This window comes from Eumetopias jubatus, unplaced genomic scaffold (genome assembly GCF_037043125.1).
Source record: "Eumetopias jubatus isolate StellerSeaLion01/CBP00866 unplaced genomic scaffold, mEumJub1_p1.0 scaffold_39, whole genome shotgun sequence".
Lineage (NCBI taxonomy): Eukaryota > Metazoa > Chordata > Mammalia > Carnivora > Otariidae > Eumetopias > Eumetopias jubatus.
The window spans coordinates 477,413-502,713 of NW_028274845.1; the positions used below are offsets into that span (position 1 = coordinate 477,413).

Consider the following 25,301-nt stretch of genomic DNA (forward strand, 5'->3'; position numbering starts at 1 on the left):
GGATTCCTATTGCTCTCCTTCTGATTCTACCTCCACCCACCCCCAAACACACACACTGTTCTCTTCCTCGATTGGACACTCTCACAGCTGGTGCCACCTCTGTTTCCCACGGGGCTGCCTCCTCGCCTTTGAGCCCCCTTCATCAGAAACCAGTGGCCCGAAGGCCCTTCCATCTCCATCACCTGGTTGCAGCTGGCCGTCCTCAGCCGAGCGGCATCATTGACACAGGTCGCCGCGCAAGTGGGACTTTGCGGGAAATCGCATAATTCCTTGGCCTCTGCCTTCCTTCCCTGCTTCCCCAACTCCAAGGCCCTGTTCTCCCAGGAGCATTGTCTTAATGAATGCCTTGCACAAGGATTCTCCTCGGGGGTCTATCGGGAAATCTGACCTAGGAGGACAAATAACCCTCAACTTCTCCATGTGAATAAGAAGTGTTAAAGCTGAGGAGAAAGAGCCCCCCTTACAAAGTCTAAATGAGAACCCAAGTCACAGCTGGGAGTGCCACACTGGACCCGCTGGAGTCAGGTTTCTCCTCAGCCCCTCTAATATAGGATACAGGAGAATTACATATTGCATAAAAAGCCACTGTCCAAAACCTAATCCCTTCCCTGATCAAAGGTGAAGGAATTGAGTGCTTTCTTTCCTCCTACGACAATGCAAACGACAGTTCCCTGGTCACTGAGTGGATTGCACAGCCCCTGACAGGTTCAGTGCAGACTGAAAGACAATATTTTATTCCAAATTTGTCCTTTTCCACCATCTCAGTAAAGAAGCTTAGGTCTCACTCCCCTATTAATCCATTTGCAGGCCCTTCTTTACACTAGTGAACACTGAGAGGCTCTTTCCTTCGGAAAAGTTTGGAAAAGAAGGGATGAGGCCCTAGAGAGCTCAAACTAATGCTTTCTCATTTTCACTTCCGCGTTTGCGAGTCTAGGTAACGAGCATATTCCTAGAAATGCCCTGAGGTCTATCCTGCTGAGATTACCTTCCGAGGATGTGGGTGTCGCTGAGTGAAAATGACTAGGGCCATGGTTACACCCCTGCTCTCTTTTTGTGGATTCGCCCTTGAGTTTCTCATTCTTGGGTTCTTCCCTCAGCCCCTCTGGCCTTGTTCCTGTCCAGCCAAGTGACCAACAGTGTCTCCTGCCGACCCACGACTCCAGATCAGAGGCTTTGCTCTCCCTTCACCCACATGTTTGCACAGGGCCTGAGCCTGAGTTCCAGTCCAGGGGTTTCAGTCACAGGTCACATGGCTTTAGGGGGTCCTTAGTCCTTGGACCACGGCTCCTCATCTGCACATGGCAGAAAGGAACTTGGAGATATTCAGAGGCCCCTATTGGCTCTCACAGTCTGGGACTCATTCCGTAGCCTGGACTTCTTCTCAGGAGACCGGGACAAGGGTGAGAAGGGGGTGTGTTTGTCTGCCAAGGGTCTCCTCCTTCCTACAGCACTCTGTGTTTGAACGTATGTGTGGGTGCTAGGTGCATCCCTCCCTGGGAGGCGTGAGAAAGCCATCACTTGGCTTCTGATGAAGGGGGCTCAAGAGTGAAGTGGCTGCTGAGGGAGAGGTACTTGGGATCTGGCAAAAGCTCACAGCAGCCTTGAGCTGTGATATCACCAGGCTCCCGCTGGGGGAGCACAGGGGTCCCTGGATCCTGCAACACAGGCTGCCTGTCAGTTTGGTGAGGTATTGCTTCTGACCTGTGGCTCTCACTCTCCCGCTCAGCCTACCTGCGGCTCCCCCTTCAGCTTCTTCTCTGGACAAGGGTTCAAGTTGCACCTGGCCTCTGTCACCATGTAGCCACCCCTCCAGGCTCAGCTATCAGCAGGATCTGAGCAAGACTCACAGTTGAGTTCTCTCTCTCTTCCTCTCTCAGATACCAAGTACTTCAGAAATGAAGAAAAGAGATTCTTCACTTGAATGGAACCCCATTATAAAACCCCATCATAAAACCCCATATTTTCCACTTGATGAAGTAAATCTAGAGCAGCACATCAAGTTAAAGGCCAAACAGAGCACAGGAGGGATCCTTTGCTGAGAATCAACAGCACGATCACAAGCCATTCTGTATGACGTTGGCTACAAAAGACCGCTTTGAGGAGAGAAGTTCTAGCCCTTCAGCTGCAGTTGCGATCGATAGCGAAGGAGACCAATGCCTGAGTAGATCACACACAGTTTTGAGAGACCATAAGTCTCGCTGCTCTAAATTTCATCCTACAGAGAATCAGAGTCAGGAGCACCATGGAAAAAGACCACATGTCAGACTGGACACTCTGGGCCACCAGATGGGCTGCGCTATGAGGAGCCAGCGTGAACGATGCAGTGTTCTTGCTGGAGAGCTTTAGCTTGAATTTGAGCACGAGGTAGTTATCAGACAAGTTCAGAATGTAGACCACTGAACAAGATGACCGGCCTGTGTCTTCAAACAGTCAATGTCACCACAAATAAGAAACAACCAAAAGGAGAAGAGATATTTTGGGTTTCAAAGGAGTAAAAAGAACGTGTGACTGTATTTATTTAGTCCTTTTGAACGCAAAACATCTCCTCACCTTTAGGTGGCTGTCTGTGGTGATGGTGACATTCCCTTGTTTGTAGGGGACAGGCCAAAAGTCCAGCTTAATGGCCTACATCCTGAAGTTGTCTGATCATGTCCTCCTGATTAAATTCAGCCTAACCCTTTGGCCAGGACACTGCATAGTTCCCGCTGTGTGTGTCCTAGCTCAGCCTACCCCGAGAGCACGAGTGTCCCGTGGGCCCACCACCATTCTTGTGATAGCAGCACTGCTTACTTTGCTAGGGAAGGGCCTATCAGATCTGTGCAGAGCGAGACACCTGATTTTCTTTATAAAATTAGTGATTTGGTAAGTGATACTCTGAGAATGTATGCAGACCCTCTTCTCTACAGTCTTTCTCTAAAACGTCGCCATCCTTTAAGGATCCTGACGGTGTGTCCTAACCCTGTGTGTGTTTGTACATTGGAAGAATTCTAACTGTGCCGTTCCTATACAACGCGTATTTGCTGGCAATGTGATGTGGAAAAGAACATTCCCTCCCTGTTCATTATCATTAAAGTTTTTGTTTTGACAATCCCATGGACTCATGATTTTTTTACATTGGATGCTCTAATCTGTTCCTATCGTGGTGATTTGGTGGATCTGGATACACAGTAATGGAAATATTCTTGGTTCTCTTCGTCATATTTAATGCTGAGTCTCCGTCTCTTTTCGGCTAAACGTACCCTACGGGGAACTAATTTTGGCTGTGTTTGTCTCTCTGTGGTACGGGGTTTCTTTCCTGTGTGTGCACCTATGTGTGTCTATATGTGAGTCTGGGGTTTAGGAAGGTTGTGTAGGTAGGGCTGAGCCCTGCACCCAAAGGTTTTGGACATGTCTGGTTCCTTATTAGCTTCTGAAACTTTTCACATTCAGTCTCTAAGTTTTAAGTGATCTCTTAACCTCAAACCGTTGACATTATTCTATTTTCTCTTTCCTTCTGTCTTCACCTGCCTCTTCTTATGCTCTTGTTTTCACTGGGTGGAAACCAGCCAAACAGATGCCATTTACATCCTATTTTTCCCACACGCTCCACCCCCAGATTTTGGTTTTAGATCCACAGTTAAGTAGCTTCAACAGTGATCAGCTGTTTGAAAGTCGAAATTTCCTCAGTCATCTCTCGTCAGGTGAAGTTCACCTTCGAAGGTCTCCTAGGGATGGAATCAGGACTCCTTGGGGGTTGCGTATCGGACACTGTTTCTCCTGCCTGTGTACATGGACATCTAGCTGATTAGAAAGTACTGGCACAATGAGTTTTGACTGAGCTTTAAAAATAGAGTGCTTTCTCAGGGAAATTCAAGTCAAAACCACAGTGAGATACCACCTCACAGCAGTCAGAATGGCTAAAATGGCCAACTCAGGAAACAACAGATGTTGGCAAGAAGAGGGAGAGAGGGGAACCCTCTCACACTGTTGGTGGGAATGCAAACTGGGGCAGCCACTCTGGGAAACACTTTGAAGTTTCCTCCAGCAGTGAAAAATAGGAATGCCTGGGTGGCTCAGTTGGTCAAGCATCTGCTTTTTGCTCAGGTCATGATCCCTGGGTCCCGAGGGGAAGCCCCCCATCAGGTTCCCTGCTCAGCGGGAAGCCTGCTGTACCTTGTGCCTGCCATCCCCTCTGCTTGTGCACCCGTGCTCTCTGTCTGGCAAGTAAATAAATAAAATATTTTAAAAAATTAAAAAGTTAAAAATAGAGCTACCTATTAAGCTGCAATTTATTTATTTAAAAAAAAGGTATTTATCCAAAGGATACAAACATGGTGTTTTTTTTTAATTTTTTTATTGTTATGTTAATCACCTTATATTACATCATTAGTTTTTGATGCAGTGTTCCATGATTCATTGTTTATTCACAACACCCAGTGCTCCATGCAGAACGTGCCCTCCTCAATACCCATCACCAGGCTAACCCATCCCCCTACCCCCCTCCCCTCTAGAACCCTCAGTTTCTTTTTCAGAGTCCATCAGCTCTCATGGTTCGTCTCCCCCTCTGCCATACTCACCTTTTCTTCCAAACATGGTGTTTTGAAGGGGCACCTGCACCCCAATGTTCATAGGAACAATGTCCACAACAAACTATGGATAGAGTTGCGATGTCCATCGACAGGTGAATGGATAAACAATATGTGGCGTATATACGTACAATGGAATATTACTCAGCCACCAAAAAATGAAATTTTGCCATTTGCGACGACATGGTTGGAACTAGAGGGTATTATACTAAGTGAAATAAGTCAGCCAGAAAAAGACAAAATACCATATGATTTCACTCATAGATGGAATTTAAGAAACAAAACAGAGGAATATAGGGAAAGACAAGGAAAAATAAAAGAGGAAAACAAGAGAGGGAGACAAAGCATAAGAGACTCAACTATAGAATAGAAACTGAGGGTTGCAGGAGGGGAGGTGGGTAGGGGATGGCGTAAACTGGGTGATGGGCATTAAGGAGGGCATTCGATGTCATGAACCCTGGGTGTTATGTGCAACTGACAAATCACGGAATTCTTTTGTAAATTATTTCTTTATTTGAGAAAGAGAGCATGAGAGAGTGAGAACACAAGCAGGTGAGGGGGTAGAGGGAGAGGGAGAAGCAGACTCTTTGTGGAGCAGGGAGCCGGATATGAGCCTTGATCCCAGGATGACCTGAGCCCAAGGCAGACTGACTGAGCCACCCAGGTGCCCTGAATCACTGAATTCTACCTCTGAAACTAATAATACAGTATATGGTAATTAAATGGAATTTAAATACAAAATTTTAAAAGAAAAATATATATATTGCCTTGTTTTGTATGTTTGATTGGGATATAGAATGTAAACTGTTTTTCTTTCCAGTGGATATAAATTGGGGTTTTTTGGTGGTTGGCGGGGGGCAAGTCTGTAGCTTCAGAGGAGATTTCTTCTTTTTCTTTAAAATCTATTAGTTCTGGGGTGCCTGGGTGGCTCAGTTGGTTAAGCAACTGCCTTCAGCTCAGGTCATGATCCTGGAGTCCCGGGTTCGAGTCCCGCATCGGGCTCCCTGCTCAGTAGGGAGTCTGCTTCTCCCTCTGACCCTCGTCCCTCTCATGCTCTCTCTCTCTCATTCTCTCTCTGTCAAATAAATCAATAAAATCTTAAAAAATATCTTTAAAAAACAATAAAATAAATAAAATAATATCTATTATTTCTATGAGGATAGGTCTTATTGTTGACTCCTTTGTTTCCGTCTCCTGCAGGCATCCAGGACTTTCTCTCTGATCCTGTCTCACTATCTTCTGTTCATTTTCTGTTCTCTTGGCTGCTTTCTTTTCAGTATTCAAAGTCCACTCTAATTTTGCACGAATGTTGCCCTTATGAATCTTGTGGATCAGCCTCTTTCCCGAGAAATTTTCTTCAATTTTTTCCCAGTTTTGACAATTCTCGTTTCCCATTTCTTGTTTCTTGCCCACTTCTCTTTGGAGTCGTGTGTTTAAGGGAACTTTTACCTTTTCACGGCTACAAATGCTTGTTCGCACATTTCATTCAGGTCGGGGTGTCATTTTAACCATTTTAGTTTTCCTATGTTTTGTGATTGATTTCAGGGGGGATCTTTACTGAGCTGAAATGTTTGACTCTCTATTTCTGCTTGTTTGTTTTCTTCTGTCACCTTGGAACACCGGTCTGCTCTATCATTTTCCCTTTAACACACCTGGGTTTGCTGGAATGAGAAACAAAAGTTCCATGTAGGAAGGAATGAGTGCTCTGAGTAGCTTTGTGGATTCCTGAGGTCTGGATCCCTCTCTTTGGTGTAATTGTTCTAATAGATGTAAATAGCTGGGGATGGGGCCATTTGTCTTCTGCTCCGGGATCCTGCTTGCTTCCAGTATGTCCTTTCATTTCTACCAGTGGCTTCATTGTCTTTACCACAAGCCTCCAAAGGACACTACTTTCATCCAGGTCTGGCCCTCCCCCGAGGGCCACCTCTGTCCTGCACACCATGCAGCCCCTTCCTTCGGATCCAAGTAGCCGAAGCTGGAGTCAGCAGGTCTCAGGCACCCTCTGAGCTCTTCCCACTCTCTTTCTGCCATCATTCACCTGTGTTCCCCGCTGAGAAGCCCTCCCTGAAGTCCTCTCCTCTAAGTGCCTGCCTGGTCTGTGCTGACTGCCCTGCTGTCTCTGGCTCCCAGACCCGGCTAAGTACTAACCATCTGGAGTCCACACTTCTCTCTGGCCCCTGGCTGTTCGGGGACAGGGTTATGAGCTGTGTTACTGACTCTCTAGGTTAATCCCTAACCCTTTAAAGTCATGTGTTGAGAGATTCAGCTGCCATTATTCTCAGTGGACTGGTACTCTTTATCTCTCTTTTCTAGATGCAGACTGTCAGTAGCACACACACGTAGACAGAATTGTAGAACAGAACATCCCCGTCCTCATCAGCCAGGTTCAACAGTTATCAACTTAGGGCTGACCTTGTTTTAATACAATCCCATCCACTTACTTTGTCCTGTATTATTATTTTTTTAAAGGTTGGGGTTTCTTTTTTTTTTTCTAAGATTTTATTTATTCATTTGAGACACAGAGATAGAGAGAGAGAGAAAGCATGAGCAGGGAGAGAGGCAGAGGGAGACGCAGGCTCCTCGCTGAGCCAGGAACCCGATGTGGGGCTCGATCCCGTGACTCTGGGATCATGACCTGAGCCGAAGGCAGACGCTTAACCATCTGAGCCACCCAGGCGCCCCTGTCCTTTATTATTTAAAGCAAATCGCAGACACCATATTTCATTTGCAGTTGTATCTGTATGTTTCCCTAAATGAGAACCCTTTTAAAGTATTATCATCATAACCTTGTAAATATTCATAAATTAATTTAAAATATGTAATATAAAATACATAGTGTTCAAATTTCCCATTGTTGTTTTTAAGTTGTTTTCTCTGCATCAGGATCCAAATAAAATGCACACGCTCCCATGAGTAGGACCTGTCTTCAAGCCTCCTAGCAATGTGTAGATTTCTTCTCAGTTTCTCCCTTTCCTTCCTCCTCCCTCGTTCCCTCCCCCTCCCTCTGGCTCTCACTCTCTGCTTCGCCCTCTCCAGCTCTTGTTCTCTCCTTTTTTGTTAATCATTTTTGAAAATACTGAGGTGTTTGTGCGGGAGCATGGCCACGGAATGCATTATAGCCAGATATACTTTAACACAGTCCATCATACTTCCTCTCAGTTCGTGGTGGAATCTCCACTGTTCGTGGAGAACAGTGCTATTACAAAGAAAAGGCAAGCCACACATGGAATTTAACATTTTCTGGCAGGAACGTTGAAAAGTAAAAAGTATAAGCGCACAACAATCCAAAATAATCTTGCATCTTGCCGCTTAATGCTTCACATTAAGGGAAACCGAATTCTGCCAGAGTAATAAAGATGCGATTAATAGAAAAATCGTCTGTATTTCTTCAGGTTTTAAGTTTATATTTAAGGGAGCTGTAAATGAAATATAATTAAAATGCATTTCTAAGGAAAGAGGTCCTGCTAACTGCATTCCAAATATTATCGGAACGACTGCTCTGTCGGACCTGGCAGATGTAGAAACTGATCAGTTTCAGGTTTGAATTGTTGGCAAGACTTCCTCTCAAGTGCTGTGTGCGCTTCCATCAGAAAGCACCTCAGGTCCCCTTATGTTCAAGGCCCATCCATCCATTGATTCTGTGGAGCAAAATGATGATACTTCATCATCATGGTTTGGATCCTAGAAGCCTTGTATGAACACCTGCAGGAAAAGAAATTTCCCCCCAATACTATATACCTGGTGGTACATTTTGTAAGGAAAACTCTGGTCCCCTAGCATCTCTAACGGGAACCTGTAAGTTCCGTTCTTTTCCTCTTCATTTTCTTTTATTACTGTGTTAATATGAAAGCAAGGCTTCAGTCATATCGAAGTGTTTCAAACCACTGTATTATGGACTTATGAGTGCTCCATTTATCCTCTCTTTTAGCAGTGAAAGTGATTTCAGGTTGGCTTTCATATCCTTTTGATAAGACCCTCATAGTTTTGAGAACTTTCCTAATATCAGTATGATGAGGTATTTGTGTCTCATATAGAAGATTTGTTGCGTCTGGCCTGGTCTCGGTCATTTCTCTAAGAATCTGTGGTTTTGTTTCCTGGGAAACCATACTCCCAGATCAAAATGTGTCTCCTCGGGCACTCATTGCAATTGGTTTATTTTTAGGCATTTCCAGTGGACAGAGCTGGAAAATGGCTTATTTGTAGTCATATATATTCATACATTCACATACACTCACATACACTGCCAATTCCAGACTGTCATGATGTTCCTCTTTGGGTCTTCTTTATTTTTTTTTTTCTCTATCCATAAAAAGTATAGGGCAAGAGGCAGAGTATTAAACTAAGTGAATAAAATACTAATTTTTCAAAATGTTTTGTCCTGACTCTCAATATTCTTCTGGCTGTACACCTATGTTATGAGACGTCTTATGCCTTACTGGGACACCATTTGTGGCTTTTCATTAAACTGATATTGACATCCCTATGTCCCAGACTCCTCCACTATGTGTGAACTGTTTTCTTTGTTGTTTTTGTAATGTCACTGAACACCACATTACATGTCACTTACGGATTCATTCACCTCTCACAAGAGATCTTTTGAAATTGTCAAAGGATCAATTTATGCATTAGTAAGATGCATAATATATATAGTGACCACTAAGTTTGGAAAGATTGTAACCTCGATGCCATATTGTGTTTATTTGGTTCACCCTCATATTTAACAGAAGAGAGATAAAGAGCCATTTTATGACAATCAACCAAAGTAGAAGGGAACGTACTGAATGGGAGAAGATATTTGCAAATGACATATCCAATGAATGGTTAGTATCCAACATATATAAAGAGCTTATACAACTCAACACCAAAAGCCACAAATAATCCAATTTAAAAAGAGGCAGAAGAAATGAACAGACATTACTCCAAAGAAGACATCCAGATGGCCAACAGACACATGAAGAGATGCTTGACAACACTCATCATCAGGAAAAAGCAAATCGAAACAATTGGATAGGGCACCAGGGTGGCTCGGTCCGTTACCCGTCTGCCTTTGGCTCGGGTGGTGACCTTGGGGTCCTGGGATCTAGTCCCACATCGGGCTACCTGCTCAGTGGGGAGCCTGCTTCTCCCTCTCCGCCTCCCCCCACTTGTGCTCTCTCCCCTTCATTCTCAAATAAATAGGTAAAATCAGGAAATAGAAAAAAAGAACCAACGAGCTATCACCTCACACCTGTCAGAATGGCTAAAATCAAAAACACAAGAAACAACAAGTGTGGGCAAGGATGTGGAGGAAAAGGAACCCTCTTACAGTATTGGTGGGAATACAAACTGGTGTAGCCATTGTGGAAAGCAGTATGGAGGGTCCTCAAAAAGGAACGATTAAGATCCATTAATCCTACCACTGGATATTTATCCCCAAAATACAGAAACACTAATTTGCAGGAATACATGGGCCCTTTGTACAGCAGCATAGCCAAATTATGGAAAGAGCCCAGACGTCCATCAACAGATGAATGATAAAGACAATGTAGTGTGTGTGTGTGTATATATATATATATATATACACACACATCTATATCTATCTATCATCTATCTATCTATCTATCTATCTATTTATACCATGGAATATTATTCAGCCAAAAAAAAGAATGAAATCTTGCCATTAGCAAGGACACAGATGGAGCCAGAGTGTATTCTGCTAAGTGAAATAAGTCAGTGAGAGAAAGATAAATACCCCATGATCTCACTCCTATGTGGAATTTAAGAAACAAAACATGTAAGCAAAGGAAATAGAAAAGGGAGAGAGACAAACCAGGAAAGAGACCCTTAACTATAGAGAACTAACTGATGGTTGCCGAGGGTAGGGGGGCTTGGGGGATGGGTGAGGTGATGGGGATTAAGAAGTGTACTTGTGGTAATGAGCACTGGGCAATGTATGGAAATGTTCAATCACCATGTTATATACTGGAAACTCATGGAACTGTATGTTAACTATACTGGAAAAATATTTTTTAAAAATTTGGAACAATTTTAAAAAGGTGGACCATGGCTTGCTAGATTTCTTTGAGTTGACCTCATGCCATTGACCTGTGGTTGTATTCCTGGAAGCAAACATGGGCAGTTCGAGGTCATGGGTCAATGATGGATGATGTCCACAGTAGATGTGTGCAGTGGTGTTCAGTGGCATAGAAGCTGAGGTTGAGGAGAGAGAAACAGGCAGGCAGGGGAAGTGGTGCCCTGAAGCACCTCTTCACTTCTTCAGCACAGGTTCCCCCCTAGATCTTAGGAGCCAGAGACTTAGGAGGTCGCTGTAGCACTGATAAAGGCAATTGTCCACCTTTAATGTTTGTGGGTCCTGCCCCTGGGCTCCCAAGGAAGCGATGCTTTCACATTTACCAAGGTCAAAATGAATCCACAAAACCTCAATGCATGGGCTCTATTTCACCCCAAGCACACATTGGACATCTGCTTTATGAAAGAAAAGAACCCAAAAGGAGCATTCTGGAAAAGATAAGAAAAAGGAAGACACTTCCCTGGTTCCCATAACATTAAAGCCATACAGCCCTACATGTACTAGAAATTTAAGACCGGGAAATGCAGTGACTTTCTACAATGTCTTTTGTATAAAAATTTGTCACTTTTTATGTAAAAAATATATTTTGGTATATAACCCTTTATCAAAATTTCCTTTGTCATGACACTCTCTCCTGGTAAAGATTCCCTGTCCCATGCAGCTGTACTAATCAGTGCTCAGGTAAAACTCACAACCTTTTATTTTTTTTTTTTTTGAGTTTGAGCGCCATGTGGGATGCAGAGATTACTTAAAAAGAAAATAATTGAAAAGAAGTAAAATTAAAAGAAAAATTTTAAAAATGTATATGCGTATCAGGAAATTTTATTACTCTCTGCTCTCTCACATTGATATATTTACATTGTGTTACTTACACCATTAAGAGCACCTTAATTACTGTAGCTTTACGGTGAGTTTTAAAATTTAGTAAATTTCTCCAATTTAATTCTTCAAGGTTGTCTTGGCTGTTTAGGTATGTTGATTTCCAAATACATTTGAGAATTAGCTTGTAAATTTGCCCCCAAATTGCCTTCTCCAGTATGAATCAGAATAATGCTGATTTGATGTTCCAACAAATTTGAGTGGTCTAGTCCATGAATGTGATATATTTTTTCCTAATTATTTAGTATCCTTTAATTTATTTCAGCAAGAGTTTTCAGGCATCTTTGTTACATGTGTTCTCATACATTTAATGAAGGTGGACATGAATCTCCACTCTGTTTATTGAATTTCATTTCCTTTTTTTAAAAATTTCATTTTCTAAATGCTCACTGCTAGTATAGAGAAATATAGTAGATTATTACATGAATGTTGCTGAGGTATAATTTAGGTACAGTAGACGGCATCCCTTTAAAGTGTACAATTAAGGCTGTACTTTCAGAGATCATTTCTTTCTTTCTTTCTTTTAATTTTATTTTATTATGTTATGTTAATCACCATACATTACATCAATAGTTTTTGATGTAGTGTTCCATGATTCATTGTTTGCCTATAACAGCCAGTGCTCCCTTCAATGCTGCCCTCTTTAATACCCACCACCAGGCTAACCCATCCCCCCACCCCCTCCCCTCTAGAACCCTCTGTCTGTTTCTCAGAGTCCATCGTCTCTCATGGTTCGTCTCCCCCTCTGATTTCCTCCCCTTCATTTTTCCCTTCCTACTAGCTTCTCTCTCTCTTTTTTATTATTTTTTAAAATTTTTTATTGTTATGTTAATCAACATACATTACATCATTAGTTTTTCATGTAGAGTTCCATGATTCATTGTTTGTGCATAACACCCAGTGCTCCATGCAGAATGTGCCCTCTTTAATACCCATCACCAGGTAACCCATCCCCCCACCCCTCCCCTCTAGAACCCTCAGTTTGTTTCTCAGAGTCCATCTTCTCTCATGGCTTATCTCCCCCTCCGATTTCCTCCCCTTCATTTTTCCCTTCCTACTAGCTTCTCTCTCTCTCTCTTTTTTTAAACATATAATATATTATTTGTTTCAGAGGTACAGGTCTGTGATTCATCAGTCTTACACAATTCACAGCGCTCACCATAGCACATACCCTCCCCAATGCCCATCACCCAGGCACCCCATCCCTCCCACCCCCACCACTCCAGCAACCCTCAATTTGTTTCCTAAGATTAAGAATTCCTCCTATCAGTGAGGTCATAGGATACATGTCTTTCTCTGATTGACTTAATTTCACTTAGCATAATACCCTCCAGTTCATTTCTACAGTTTGTTACTAGAGAATTTTCTCTGAACGTGTAGAGGACCTGAAACCTCAAGGAGGAGGCACATTGTTCTCTCCTGAGCATGAACGTGATTTTAGGTGTTGTTTCCACAGCTGCCCATTGCCACTGATGATCGTTCTTCTCCTCCTTTGGACGGTAAGAGAGAGAGGACGCAGTGTGAGTGCTTTCTCAACAAATAAAAATTTAAAAAGATAAACTGTACAACTAAATGCATTTTCACAGATGTACATACAATTGAAACTACTGCTCCATTCAGGACACAGGGCATTTCTTCTACCTCACAGCTTCCCTTGGGTGGATCCATTGAAGTCTCTCACTGCCTTCACCCTCAGCCCCAGGCAACCACTGGCATCAAAGACGGCTTGATTTTTAACCACGTTATGGAAATGGAACTCTTTTATGCCTACATTCCTCCGTGCAGCCTAAGGATTCTTATATCTATCCATATTACTAATGGATCACCAGTTCAGAATTTTTCATTGCTAAGGAGTATTCCTCTGTATGGATATATTTGGTCTGTACATTCACCTATTTATGGCCATCTATGCAGTTTCCTGGGTTTGGCCATGGGGAATAAAGCTATGATGAATATTCATGTGCAGTTTGCTGTGTGGCCATATTGTGTAAATCCTTAGGAGAGGAATGGCCGTTCACGTGATTGGTAAATGTTTATCTGTGGTTCAGCTTTTCTCGGTGGTTGGACCATTTTTCATTCCCACAAGTGTATGAAACGTCTAGTTACTTTACATCCTCACCACATATGTTTTCGGTCTTCGTAATTTTAGCCACGGGGATGGTTGTGTAATGGTAACTCACTGTAGTATTAATTTATCTTCCCAATGGCTGAGTGTACCGTCGAAAACTGACCTCTGTGCTTCAGAGCCAAAATATAAGACGAAGACAGAGTTTGGAATATTGAGGAACAATAGCTTTATTGCTTTTCGGGGCACAGGGGGCTAGAACAGGCCAAGGCCCTCAAAAACTGTAAGTCCCCTCCCCCTGAAGGAAGGGGCGGGGGGGTGTTTTATTTTGACAGAAATTGTGTGCATGCTGCCAGCCTCCCTCAACCTGTCTTTAGGGTGGTACCAGGCTCCTGAAACAAAAGGCTTAGAAGGGAGGAGCAGAGGTTTGCAGAAGACAAGGAAAAGGTTACTTAGTTTAAGATGGAGCCTTGCAGAGACATTAGTGAATCCCTTTTGATTTATGTTCAACTTCATGCTTTTCAATGGTTTCAAGTGGAGCATCTTTTCAAGTGCTTTTTGGCCATTTGTGTATCTTCTTTTGTGAAGCATTTCTTCTTCAAGTCTTTTGACCAGTTTTCCTATTGCATTGTCTTATCAGACACAATATGTGTCAGAACATTACACTGAAAACTGCAGAGCACTACTTCCAGAAATTAAAGAACTAAATACATGGGGAGATAAAATTTGTGGTGGATTGGAAGACTCATTATGGTTAGAGGACAACTCTTCCCAAATTGATCAAAAGATCTAATACAATGCCAATCAACCTTCTAGCAGACATTTTAGTAAGTATTTCTAAGCTGATCCAAATGTTTATATGGAAATGGAAATGATCTTAAATTATCAAAGCAATGTTAAGAAGAAGGAGAAAGCGACAGACTTACATTGTCTATTCCAGAATTACTGTATAAACCTTTTGTGCAATTTAAAAGTGATTTGTCCGATTATTATTCAGTATAAGAGTTTCTGCACATTCTCACTGCAGCTTGGAAGTTGCTTTACCCCTTTTTCACTGTAGCTACTTGATCTATACTTTAGCCAATAGTTCCAAAGTTTTTAAGTGGAGAGAGAATACTGAAGCTAGAAAGTATTTCACTTAACAGAGAGAAAGACTAATCCCTGATCATTAGGGCAAGGATGACCCTACAAGACTTAATGAACTCGCCTCTATTTTCCAGTTGGCCAAGACAAAGTGGGGAGCTACTGATACCAGCAGTTTCCTCTGCAGACCTTCATAGTGTTGACTGCTTTGGGTTTACATGGAACCTAGGTGTTGGCTGTGTCCTGAGAGGCTGAAATTGAGTTGAGGCCCAGGGTCCCTGGGTCAGGACAGGTCATCCAGCTGTTGGAAAACACGGAGGGAGACCAGGCCATCCCCAGGCAGCACTGGCCACTTCCTCCAAGGAATCCACCACCACTACACTTTTCATGACTTCTGGTAACTAGACTGAGAGCCCCACGACAATTGGGATAATGTTTTACTCATCTCTGTACTCATGACTCCTAGGACCAAACCAAGCACTGAGGAAGCTCTCAGAGACATTCCTTCATGGATCTGATAAAGGGGGTGGCAAATTTCTAATCTCAACTACATTCCTGTCCCAAATACATGCACGAATGCTCTCTGCTTTCTTCCAGGAGGCAACAAATACCCTTCCTTCCAGAGGAGCCTGCCCTACACTCTCAATGCCCCATGACACTCCCCTGTGGTGAGCTCTGGTGAAGAGGGACTGTCCTCTTGGATTCCTCTCAATGGTTCTCTCAGTAGGAAGAGATGTCTTCGGCCTAGCCCCCTCCCCCCTCCATCCTCTGCACTGCCACCATACCCCAGGTTAGGACAGCTACAACAGTTTTTAAAATGATTTTATATATTTATTTGAGAGACAGCGTGAGGGAGAAAGCAAGAGTGAGAGAGAGACAGAGAGAAAGATAGAGAACAGCTGGGGAAGGGACAGGGGGAAGCAGACTCCACTGCTGAGCAGGGAGCCACCCCCCTCAATGGGGCTTGATCCCTGGAGCCTGGGATCATGACCTGAGCTGAAGGCAGGCTCTCGATGAACTGAGCCACCCAGGGGCGCTGAGCTACAAGATTTTGTTTGCATTCTTCCTCTCACTGCTTTGACCTCCTCTGTGAAATCTTATTGATGTCAGAATTCCAAGTTCATAACAGAGACTAAGGAAAATGAAACACTCAACACACGGTCAAGACAAAGGTGTGTAAAGTCTTTGACAACCATAAATTCAGAAGAATATAATTGGTATCACTGCCTCAGAGGCAAGGGTCTCCTAACCTGGCCCTTCCTGACCTTAGGGTAGAACTCTTTGTGGTAAGAATGGACAAGTCCAACCTTTATCCAAACATAACTGATCCCTCTAAGCCCACACTTACTTGGAGAACATCGACCGTGAGGGAGCTCCAAGGTCAAAGCTAGGGGTCTGGGGCAGAACCTCATGGTCACATCGTCCACCTCTTTTTTTTTTTAAGATTTTCTTTATTTATTTGACAGAGAGAGACATAGCGAGAGAGGGAACACAAGCAGGGGGAGCGGGAGAGGGAGAAGCAGGCTTCCCGCCGAGCAGAGAGCCCCATGCGGGGCTCGATCCCAGGACCCTTAGATTATGACCTGAGCTGAAGGCAGACGCTTAAAGATGTAGCCACCCAGGTGCCCCTCCTCCTCCTCCTCCTCTTGGAACTGGTGCTTCCCTGCAGTACAAACCAACCCCGATCCATTCCGTGGGGCTCCTCGGGAGGTGCACAGGTTCACTGTGGACAAAGTTACTCTCCTCGTTCTCCTTGCTCAGCTCAGGCTGCTCCTTGCAGAGTTGGATGCCGCTGTATGCATTCCTCAGTTTCCCCTGATTTTTCTGGACCCAACTTGTCCTTCTTCTTACCTCCTTTGGGCAACCACCTGCTCCACCATTGCCTTGTCCTTCTTTGCGTTATTCTCATCCTCCAAACCTGCTGATTTTCTGTCTCCCAAATGCTCCCTCTGTTCTCTGTTTTCAGTGTGGGCTCAGCTCAGGCTCCTGCAAGAGACACACAGTGAAGGGACCAAGTCAGGTCTCAGCTGCAGTCCCCAGGGCTGCTTCAAAGGCACCGCAGACCCTTGTGCACTCACAGAAACTGAGCAGGAAGGGACCGTGGAGAATTTGAATAACAACCTTATCTTACATATGAGGAAGCTGAGCGCAGAGAGATGAAGAGATTTTCCCAAACTCCTTCAGCACTTGATGGCAGCACGGCCCCCACACAGGACTTGGCTGCGAGCTTCCCTGTGGAGTCTCCTAACGTACCCTCTGGGAAGGCACATCTGAATTTCAGGGGACACTTAAATTAGAAGTTCAACTTAAAAATAAATACTTTTTAGGAGACTTTGGATCAAATGTAGATATTTCCACTGTTAAAAATACCAGAAATTCCTTCCTGGGGACAAATCTTTTTCCCAGGTATATAATTCTGTTACTTCTTTCCTTTACAAATCATTGGCTAAGATATTAGGATCACAAAAAAGGTATGCAGGGAAGGAGAAGTTCCTCTGTTACCTGTCCTGGTCTCCCAGCTTAAGTAAGAATTAAGTTTCACTGAGACATTGAATACGCATGGAGAACGGATATTGAAATGGAGACCCTTAAAGAAATATAAAGTATTAAGGCAGACAGTTTTTATGCATTTTAGACAAGGAGAAAATACATTTCTCAGGGATTTGGGGGAGTTTTAATTTAGAGAGTGTCTAGACCGAATTTAGAAACCCTGGTGAGAAGGATGTCTTTTTACTTCTTAGTACAGTGGGTGCCTTTTTCATATGGGAGATTGGTTTCCTGCTTTCAGGGAGACAGAGGAGGGTTTGAGTGTCCTGGTACCAGTTTCTTTTTGGGTAGCTTCAATTCAAAATAATCAATATTGTCGACCTCAGAGAGTCGGGGACCTGGGGTGGCGAAGGAAATGAGAAAAAGAGACTACCGCGGCGCCTGGGTGGCTCAGTTGGTTAAGCGGCTGCCTTCCGCTCAGGTCATGATCCTGGATTCCAGGGATCGAGTCCCGCATCGGGCTCCCTGCTCAGCAGGGAGTCTGCTTCTCCCTCTGACCCTCCCCCCCTCATGCTCACTCTCTCTCTATCTCATTCTCTCTCTCAAATAAATAAATAAAATCTTTTAAAAAAAGAAAAAGAGACGACAGTATAGCGAGGCACAGGGGACCCCAAGCAAACAGCCCGAGGTCCTGAGGTTTATTTTCCATAATCTAATATACCTTCTACAGTGATATAGTACTATAATGATTTACAGCAGGGGCTTAGTAAGGCGCATCTTCCACGTACACAGGGTTAGTCAAGTGAAGCAATGGCAGTGGAGAAGGAATAAAGAAATCTGCAACTGGCTGTGATCAATTAATTGTAAACAGCATTGTACTCGGTCTTTAACACAGGATAAGAAAACAAAAAAGGGAATGCACAGTGTGCTGTTTACAGCTGGCTTCCTATCTACAAAACATCTTCTGCTGTGTACTTTAGATCAGACCACACACATCCCAAGGGCATTTCACTCTGATCCTTTCAGGTTATTTTTAACCCTGCAATCTCGAGTTTTCTCAGAGATCTTGGAGTCTGAATGAACATGCACCAGTGGTCGTTGTGGCATTCTGTTTCCCCCAAATATGCCATTGTGGTACATTTTGGGCAATCTGACCTTGGCGCCTATGGGTACTATGGTTTCTCTCCGCCTTGCTCATTACTCAGTGCCTATTTCAGAGAGAAAGGTAAACATATCATTCTTAGAAATACCAAGGTGGCTCTCTCGGTTCAGCGTCTGACTCTTGATTTCAGCTCAGGTCATGATCTCAGGGTCATGCGATTGAGCCCCAGTTTAGTCTTCATGCTCAGTGCAGAGTCAGCTTGGGATTCTTTCTTCCTCTCCGTCTGCCCATCACCCCTGCTCTAAATAAATAAATAATATTTAAAAAAGAAATACAAAATAAATCCCATGACCTTATGTGAAACTAATACAATGCCTATGTTAAGTGGACCAGATTAGTTTAAAAATTATTTTAAAACGCACCTGGGTGGCTCAGTTGTTTAAGTGTCAGTCTTTGGCTCAGGTCAGAATCCCGGGGTCCTGGGATAAGCCCGTATGTCCAGCTCCCTGTTCAGTGGTGAGTCAGCTTCTCTCTGTTCCTCTTCCACTACCCCCAACACCGCTCCTGATATCTCAAGTACTCTCTCTCAAATAAGTAAATTAAAAAATTTTAAAAAGAAATGCAATGGTCCTCTCTGGAATCAACCCACACATAAGCATGCTTTCTTTTTGCTGCACCCCAGTCCCCCTTTCTCTTTATTACCTATTTGACCTACATCCTTCCCCCAGCGATGGAGACAGCTCAGATGCACTGCTTCACCTGGTGGTGGGGCCAAAGAGAAGTGCACACATGGTTAGAATGGGCTGCCTTGAGAGTCAGCCGAAACGTAGCTACAGGCAGTTAGAAACAAGCCTAAAGTACCATTAGGAATAAGCACTACAACATTTAGCGGTACAGATTTTAGGTGTGGTATTGATATCACCTTCCTTGTACAAATGTGTTTAGACTCAAGCATGAGACTATGGGATCAGACAAAATGAAAGAAAACTGTGTCAAGTGTGAAGATACTAAGTTACCAAAGTTATTCTGAGTTGTATAATTAGTTTGTCCCTTAGCCCCTCATTTCCACCTGCAGAACCTAGAAGACGTGCAACAGAGTCTCCACTTGCCATCAAAGTCAATCTGAGGACACAATAATTTAAACTGTTAACCCAAACTTTCCATTTTTTCTTAACCTGTGTTGAATACCAGGCATTTCGATTGCCCATTCCCATTTCCAGGGAGACTGCAGTGAGGACGGAGAATAATGTGGTGCATCCAGGTAATAGTCTGTTTCTTGGTCCGCTTCTGTGCTCAGCATATCAACTTTTGTCTGCCAGTGGACCTCTAACCACACAGGGGAAACCCAACAAATATTAAAAGTGTAGGTTCTCTAGGTTAATCTACATTTAGGATTCTGTAGTGCTCAGAATGGCTCTTGAACTGCAAGGACCAAGGTAGATGCCCCCTCCTTACCTTAGGGGGAGTAATTCTGATTCCTGAAGCATGCACCTCTTCGTTTTCTATTTATTATTATTTTTTTTAAAATTTCAGCTAGGCTCCATCACCTACGTGGGACTCTAATGCATGACCCTGAGATGAAAGTTGCACGCTCTACTGACCGAGGCAGCATGCGTCCCCCCAGCACCTTTGATGCAGGCAAATACCATGATTTTCATGTTGGAAAAATACTGCAAACTGTGGGACATGCCTTCAATCCGCTCCACTCCTTCTGGGCATGTTTCCTGAGTTCCGACTGTGTGCGAGTCCTCTTTCCCACCCACCCATAGAAGGGCATATACATGGAAAATGTGCCCGTCCATAGAAGACCCTCTAGGATCCCAACCCAGATCCGCTGGGATCCCTGGGGTCTTTTCTGTGTTATGCTCTCCTGCTCTCAGTGTGTTTCTGCCTCTAAAGGCACCTGTGAGCAGGACTGCCCTGGGGCTCCTGGAGCTCCTTTGTACCCAGTCCCAGAGAACGGGGAGTACATGCCGTATATGACCACAGCCCCCATGTATCTCCCCTCCCCAAAGGCACTCAGCCTTTCACTAACAGGTGCAGCAGGGTGAAATCTCCATTCCTGGCCCAGGGGAGACTAACTCTGAAACACAAGTGTCCCCTAGGCTCTCCTAAACCTGTCAGGACAAAGCTCCCCCACAGCTGTTGCTGGAAATCACAACTTACACAGCAATGAACTCAAAATGGTCACAGATCTAAGTATAAGAGCCAAAACTATTGTGCAAGAGGACTACATGGGAGAAAATGGTCAGGAATTCACAGTAAGCAAAGAGTTCTAAGTCACTACGGCAAGAGCACGATACGTAAGAGAAAATTGAAGATGAAGAAGTTTTTTGCATCAAACATTGCCACTGAGAAAAGGAACAGAGAAGCCACTGATTAGGAGAAAATATTTGTGGATTAAATACCCAATGGGGACTCACGTTCACGAGAGACAAGAGGACTTTGAACTCACTCAATGGGCAGAAGCAACACACTCGTTTAAGCCAGTATAAGAGTCGAATACACATGTACCAAAGGAGACACATAAAAAGGTAATCAATGTTATTAGTAATATGTTATTATTTCTCAAAGAAATGCAAGGAAAACCAGGTACCATTTTACACCAACTAGTGTGCTTACGTCCCAAAGACGATACCAAGTGTTGCTAAGGATGAGCAGAAACTGGACCCTCCTATATTGCTGGTCGCAACGTAAAATATAACAGCTCCTGCAGAAGCCACTTTGAGAGTTCTTAAGAGTTCAGCACAAGCTTGCCATAGGACCCAGCCATTCCACAACTAGGAATCTATCTGAGAGAATAAAAACATATGTCCGCTCAAGTCTCGGTCAGAAATGTTCCGGGCAGCGTTATTCACAATGGGCAAAAACTGACAGCAACACAAAGGGCCATCGGCTGGTGAATGGACAAACCAAATGTTTCCTATGTGTACCATGGCATCTATTCCGCAACAAAAGGCACAGAAATCTGATCCAAGCTACAGCATGGAGGAACCTCAAAAGGATGCTAAGTGAAAGAAGCCAGTCACCAAGAACTACAGACTGTCTCATTCGGCTTATGTAAAATGTGCAGAAAGGAGCAATGCACAGAGACAGAAAGCAAATCAGTGCTGCTTGGGGCTGGAGGAGGGAGCGGAGACTGTCTGCAGAGGGGCTGGAGGGAGTGTGGGAAGGTGAAGGAAGCCTCTGAAACAAACTAGGGCACTAGCTGAACAACTCTGTCATTGTTGACAATGGGTGAAATTTATTGTATGTCAATTTCACCTAAAAAAAAAAGAAAGAAGGCGACCCTCGCACATCAGTGGGTCCTGGGGTCCCCAGGCAAACACTGCCTGGTGAGGGGCCACATCCTGGAGTCCCAGCAGGTGGTGGCTCAGAGCCTGGTTTCTGACCTCCCAGCTGGAGTCAGGGGTTCAGTGACTGTGCCTTCAGCCTCAGGCCCTGGCAGTTCCCCTGGAATCCACCAGGCGGCAGACTACTTAAGGGAACAGACCTTCAGGTGGCCCAAGGACACCAGGGGGAAGCAAGCAAAGATAGGGCACCAGCTGGCTGGAGATTCCTAAAGGAAGTGAAGGCTGCAGGACCCATGGAAGCTGCTGGCAAGATCTGGATGGATCTTAAGTAGGTTTGGTCCCCTGGGTGGGCTCTAAGCACTAAGCTTTAGGTTAACATCCAAAGGTTCCCTTTGATGCTCCCTCCTGCAGTGGCACTGAGGCTCCCCCCGTGGAAGCTCAGCATAGGGAAAAGAACCTGTGCTGCTATTCACCTTCTTCTGAGTCGAAATGGAACACTTGGTCTGCGTTTAGGGGAATCTGCCCTTTTCTGGCCCTCTATGTAGGGCCAGCTCCTGGGTGCTGAACCATCCCTGCAGGAGGCTAGAAGAGGCACTCTGGTCCTTCACATTGGAGCTGGGCTTGCAAAGAAGGGTTCCTGCTAATCCATATTTCCCTGGCCCTGGCTGAGCATCCTGGTCCAAGATCAGGGGCTGCAGTGGCCTAAAATAGGGACTTCCTACATGTCACTGCTCCTCTCTGGAAAGTCCAAAGGCGGCCCATGGTAGTGGTGGGGGGAGGGGAGGGCATAGAAACCTATACTCTGTCAAAACATCATCCACAGTGAAGATTTAAAAACAATGTTAGAGGACAGATCTCATATTATGTAGTCGGTGGTGCAGTAACAGCTCTGCGAGGTGAAAGAGGGTAGCTACACTAGTAATCAGCCTAACATAATTTATAGAGTCGTCCAATCCCTGTGTTGCCATGTGAAACTGATCTCACATGGGGAATCAGTTATGACTCAATTGTTTAAAAACCTGAAGGTGAGGGGAAAACATTTGAAAACGAAGCAATAAAACTATAGTTGACTGGGGAACAACATGGCTTTGAATTTTAGTGAACAATGTCGGTCCACTCATGGGTTGATTATTTTTTTTTTTTTTTACAAATACAGTCTAGTACAAATGTAGAAATACATTTTCTCTTCCTTATGATTTTCTCAATGATATTTTCACTCTAACTCACTGTATCAAAAGAATAAAGTACATAATTCAAGTAACCCACAAAATATGTATTAATCAACCGTTTTTGTTATCTGTAAGACTTCAGTAGGCTATTAGTAGCTATGTTTTCTGGGACTCAAATGTTATACAAAGATTTTCAATTGTGGGACTCTGTACCCCTAACCCCCAGGTTCTTCAAGGGACAATTTGTATCTGGATTTGCAAATGACATACTCCTGTATACAGAAAAATACCAAATACACACACACAGAAACCACGACTATTAGAGTCCATAACCTATTTCAGCAGAGTTGCAGCGTACAAGGCAGACAAATCAGGTGTTTCTATAACCTAGGAATGGACACCGGGAAAGTCAATTAAGAAAACGATTCCATGGACAACAGCACCCACCCGAATGGTATCGAAGAATAATTGAGTCAAGGAGGCACAAAACCTGTACACTGAAAACTACACAATATTGCTGCAAGAGATTAAGGAAGACCTCAACAAGTGGAAAGACATCCTGTGTTCATGGATTGGAATGGTTAAGGTGGTTCAGAAGGCAACAGCAGGATCTGCAGATTCTTTTGGATTCCTATTGAACGTTTTTCTTCTGCCTTCCCTAATCACCATCAGCCCCTTGCAGTACATTTCCTTTCAGACATTGTGGTTTTCATCTCTTCATGTGAGATTGGGTCCTTTTTTTTTTTTTTTTTTTTAACATTTTCCATGTATCTGCTGAATGTTTTCACCAATGGGATGCAGTTAGAACAAATGCTTTCTTGTGCTCTGGTGATTCCCATCTTGCTGTCAGCTCTGGGTCATTTTCAGATGAGTGATCCATCTCTTCAGGAGGGCTCATTTCCCCCCTTTGTCTGCATACCTCAAACTGTTGGATGGAACGCCAGACACTGTGAATGTTACCTTGCTGTTTGCTGGATATTTTTGTGTTTTCTATAATATTGAGCTTTGTTCAGGGATGCACTGAAGTTACTTGGAAACATTTCTGCTGTTGCTTCAATGCATAGTTCAGTGGCCCAGAGCAGGGCTCCGTGGAGGACTCACCATGAGTTCCAGGTACTGTAGCAAGCCCTCCCCCTGTCTTCCACCCTATTCCTCACAAATTAAGAGGGTTACTTTTGCTTAGTCTATCTGTTGGACACAGGCACTATTCCCAGCACCGTGTGAGCACCAGGCCCTGTGCAAAGGATTACCCCCTGACTTGCTGTCCATGCCTCCCCAGGGCCCCTCCACAGCTCTGGCTAGGTGACTTCCTGCAGCTCTGTCCTCCCTGAGACTCAGTCCTGGGTTCTCTCAGATCAGTGTCCTCAATTCCAGGAGCTCCATGGGGCTCCTATTCAAGTTCCCCTCCCCCCAGTGCCTTGCTTGGAAACTCTCTAGAGCCAGTACCTCTGAGCAGCTCTAGGGCTCTGCTCACCATTGTGTTGCCATGTGTCCGGGATGGCTGTCCCCTTTGCCTGATGCCCAGGATCTTGGAAATCTCCACTTCGCGCATCTTGTGTGACGCTGTTGCTCTTTTGTTTAATTGTTTCTGGCAGAAGAGTAACCCGTTGCTGAGTCCCAGTTGGTGTGGCTCCCCTAAGTGAAAATCAAAGTTGGAAGACCCTCAGTTGTAGATTCTGAATAGAGGCCTTTAGGGAGTAGAGAAAAAAACACCAGCTCTGGTGAAAGCCTGAAGCCAGAAACCCCTTCAAGCTCAGTTTGACAAAGCAATGCAGGTACATCAGTAGGGACAGTTTTGGCTTGAGCCCAAGAGCTGCAGAAGGCCCACGGCCCTTTGTCCTAGAGCTAACCTGCTGTTTGGGAAAGGTCTGTGGTGCCAAACCCAGCGGGTTCTTTGTGAGTACACAGAGGTGCCTCTTTAAAAGCCTGTCAGGGGGCATCTGGCTGGCTCAGTCAGGAGAGCAGGGGAGTCTCCATCTGGCTTCATGAGCCCTATCCCTACTTTGGGTGTAGGGATTACTTCAACAAATAAACTTACAATAAATAAACAGTACATCAAGCCGGACCCTCTCTAGTCTCGGAAGGGTCCTCTGGAGCAAGGCTATACTAGGTAGGCTACCAAGTGGCCTAATCAAGGGTACGGAGTCTGGGGATTGGGTGAGGCTTTGCAGGGTGCCTGGGGGGATAGGTGGGGAGGGGAGGGAGGAAGGAGAAGGGATGCAAACCCCTGTTCCCTGGGGAATGAAAAGAAAGCACCTTTGCTGGATCAGGGACTGCAAACCACATACTGAAATATAAGCAGAGAAATTGCTCTGCGAAAAACAGAAAAAACCCCGACAGCCAAGGTGGGATGTATGACCAGTGGACAGAAACTGTCCTGCATGCTTTTGATTGAGAAACAGCCAAACCCAGATTCTCAAGAAAGCAGCCCTTAAAAGCAGAGGTGTTTTCTTCAGGGTCCTGGTGTCCCCTGAGTGAGCTTCCTCTTCAGCCCATGTCATCAGCCAAAGTCATGGAAAAGACAAAACAAACAAACAGAAAAATGAATAAGAAAACAAAGGCTATTCTTAAACAACCAACAACAGGTG

The 25,301-nt window shown here is 44.3% G+C and overlaps 1 non-coding gene across 1 annotated transcript; it reads left to right on the top strand.

Moving 5' to 3' along the window:
• The first annotated feature begins 12,830 nt into the window (after window positions 1-12,830).
• On the top strand, window positions 12,831-13,043 carry LOC148161895 (small nucleolar RNA U3). Its single transcript, XR_015767298.1, has one exon. It is a non-coding gene; the product is annotated as a small nucleolar RNA U3 (small nucleolar RNA).
• The last annotated feature ends 12,258 nt before the right edge of the window (window positions 13,044-25,301 follow it).